Source organism: Triticum aestivum, chromosome 7D, assembly GCF_018294505.1.
Source record: "Triticum aestivum cultivar Chinese Spring chromosome 7D, IWGSC CS RefSeq v2.1, whole genome shotgun sequence".
In the NCBI taxonomy this organism is placed as follows: domain Eukaryota; kingdom Viridiplantae; phylum Streptophyta; class Magnoliopsida; order Poales; family Poaceae; genus Triticum; species Triticum aestivum.
The window spans coordinates 568,783,889-568,787,660 of record NC_057814.1 but is presented as its reverse complement, the minus strand read 5'-3'; positions in this window follow the sequence as shown (position 1 = coordinate 568,787,660).

Genomic DNA, 3,772 nt, shown 5'->3' with positions numbered 1-3,772 from the left:
CTAAAAACAACATTTGAATGTACATAGTACGAGACTTAATATCGATGTTTCAACTCGGTGTACATTGTAAGATTTGAACCGAGGACCAGGCATACGGGTAATTATTTCGAATTCGTGCCATACTAAGTTTCGAAAAGTTGACATTGACTTAGTTTGTTGTGCTATTTTGTAGGTCATATGCTTGAATCCATCCAAAAGTTTTCTCACTACCATGGTGTTCATCATATACATATGAATTTGTATTAAAAAAGTAGCGTGGATACAGTGAAATGCGAAATCCACGTTAGAATTGGAGATCGCTACGTGACACACACACTCTAATTCAAATAACTAACTATGTGACACACACTCTAATCCAAATAACTAATTATGTGACACACACTCTAATCCACGTTAGCGTGGGTACCGTTTCGATTTTTTTTCAAATAACTCCTCATTAATTAATTTATAGTACTCCCTCTATTCACTTTTATAAGACCTTGAAGACATTTCAGACAATGTGCAAAACAGTTCATTTTAAGTTGTCTGAAACGACTTACAAAAGTGAACGGATGGAGTATCTCGTTTCGAATGACTAATTATTGCAAGGAAAACACGGGCATGGTAATACATACAGATTCGTTTGCAAATGAAAGAAGATTCGTTTGCATTCTCAAATGTAGGCGTACCAGGCAGACTAGGGCCGTGTCGGGGTGGACTTTGGTGCCTTAAAGGCAACTGCCTTTGGATTACTGACATGTGGGCCAGCCACCTGTTGGGCCCACATGTCATGGACACAAAGGCAGGTGCCTTAAGGCACTGAAGCATAGTCCTGTCGGGGTGGTCGCGTGTGTCGGACGGACGCGTAGCACCCAGCCACCCACCCCCTTCCCCCCAAAAAGGACGACGACAATATAAGTTCGCGCTTCCACGTTTCGGATTGAAATATCTGGCGGCCCCAATTCCAGCCCTGCAAAATCTCTCTTCTCCACCGTCACCTTCCGCGCCCAGATTGCTCAAATCCCTAATTCGCTGCCAACCCTCGAATCGCCCCTCGTCTCGTCTCTTTCCCCACCATTCCCCACCTCTGTGCCGGACGACGGCGACGAAGTCGACGGTCGCGCTTCACCACCGCACCGGAGCTACCTCATCTACGCCCTCGTCCACCGCACCGGGTGGTCCATCGACAACGTCGGCCGCCGCAACTGACATGCCTCACAGACACCGAGCTCCACCGCATCAGGTGCGCTTCACGGACGCCGTCTCCCAGCTCACCGGGGCTACTTCACCGAGCACATCGTCGCACCTCCGCCCCCGAGGCCGTTGGGGCTTCACCAACGGTCTCGTCCACCGCATCGTAGCGCTCCGCTCCCACTCAAGATCTGCATCCGTGCGCGGCCAGCCAACGCCAGCGCATCACCCTCAACGGCTCTGAAGTGACCCACACTCTAGCTAGGCGAGCATGCCCAAACGCCGGCCCGAACTAGGTATCCACACATCACTCCCTTGTGCACTGTTCCGCCGATGTTTGGATATCCTTTCACTGCTCTCTTAGCTTACACGCGTATGCAACTCTGAATTTAACTCTTATTTCTTCTGGAGATATCATCTGAAACAAGCAAATCCATTTTTTAGCGAAGCATGACGGCGCTACGGGATCTGGTACACACCCTGCACACCCGTATAACCTTGTAAGTATCTGTCCTCCGGTACAACATCAAGGTCGATTCCTCTTATTTGATCAACCATTCGCCATGTCAAAAATGCAGAGGGGGATGCAAGGAGCACAAGGCCTGCACATCCAAGCAAGTGGTAACATGGACTTGTACATGGAACATCCCAAGCACAAGCAGAGCTGCAGTGAGCCTGTACAACGAGCTAGTGTAAGTCCCTGCATTTCATTTAATTCGTACTGGCATTCGTGTATGATTTGTGTGCAGTGGCTGATCCACGAATTCAAGTTACCAGGGGCGAACATTTAACTTAAAAAAATACGAAGGCACTTGCACTCCGGAAATCAACATAACTTGAGAAATGTGAAGCTACATGCACTTTGAAAACCAGCTAATGATCCAAAGTAGTTCAGATTATAAACACTAAATGATGCAAGCACCAAAAAATACAAAATGCAACATGGTGTACAAGGACTACAAACATGGTCTGTACCTGCTTGAATTATTCGTTCTCTGGCTGAAAATATCGAAGTGTAATTGCACGTATAACCAGTGCGCAAACTGCATATCAATATATCTATCCTGCACAAGTATGGCAATAGTTTCAAACAACAGATTAGAACAGTATTTATGTTATGTTGTCATGATACGGGGACTTTCTGGTAGATGGCCTCGACGTTTCCTCAAGCTATGAAAATGCACTATAATTTGCTTGTCATCAATGCCTGCAAATCTCTGTCTCTCTCAACATAGTAGATCATCATTAGACACTAAATCCTTCAATGAGCTTGCAAAATGCTTGCATTAGATCCCTCATTAGACACTATATGTTCGTCACCAGGAGCATGTAAAATGTTTGCATCAAATCCTTCATTAGCAGTCTGTTCATTAGACACTTCAGGCTCAAGAACAACATGAACTTGTATGTTTGCACCAGAAACTTGATTAGATACATCAGATTCAGTCAGTTCAGTATTGATTGGGGGAGTTATAAAATAAGTAGAAATTGGTTTCATTTTCTCACAGATTCCCTACATACAAGTAGTTTTACAACACCGTCAGGTTTAACTATTGGCCAGAAATTGAAGAGTTGAATTAGATATAATCAGGGATGTGATGTACCTGCTCGTTGCGCATGCTACTCTTGCAAGCTGCGACTGTCCATTTGCGCAAGCTCGATGCCATGCCCGTGCCGCCGCCGCTGCCTCCCACGCAGGCTACACCCAGGGTTGGATCTTCATCTTCTTGTCCTTCCATTCGCTTGAAGCCCAGCGACCGCCCTCCAACGAGGGTGCGAGGAAGTGCTGTGTCGGTCTGTCCAGCGGCGGCTAGGTTAGGAGCGAACCAGACTGGAGGCTGGAGCGAATGAATTGAGATTTTTCCTGCTGTCGATCGATATGGGAGGCGCTCGTTTGGGCCGCGAGCCTGCTATAGGGCCTGCCTTGCACTTATGTTATTGGCCCATCCAAATTGAAACATTTTTCTTCATTTTTTACATTGCCTGCTCGTGTGTTGGGACGAACAAAACTAGCGTGGGCCAACCTGGACGACTCAAACTAGGTGCACACTTTCCAGCCACCTGAGGTGGCCGCCCATACCAGCCCCTATGGTGGCGTTGCCCCTTTTTGCGTGTATGATTGGATAGTGAAAAATATTCCAGTGGCGCTTTTGATTTACCCACAGAATGGTTGAATTGCTTGTTTCTATGAACTGAGTTCGCCAATAATGTGAAGGATGCCAGTCTTTTCATCCTATTGTAGATTGCTTAGATCTCGATATGCCAAAAGTAATCACATGAAATATACAGTAAAAGCCAGTGTGATGTGTTTGGCTACAACTAGTCTGACTACATGTCCTCATATAACATATCAAGGACGCACCATCTTACCAGATTAACCATTCGACTTACCCATGCAGTGTGGGAAGAAAGAAGTATTGGGACTGCGTATCCAAGCAATTGATGCCATGGACTCCTTTGTACAACCTTGTAAGCGAAAAAGAAGTTGCAGTGTGCCTGTACAAAGAACTAGCGTAAGTTCAGTTACCTGCTTCTTGGAATTTTAGTTAGCCACTTATTGAAAAATTGTTCAATTACGTTGCTTGGCTTAATTTAGTTTGCT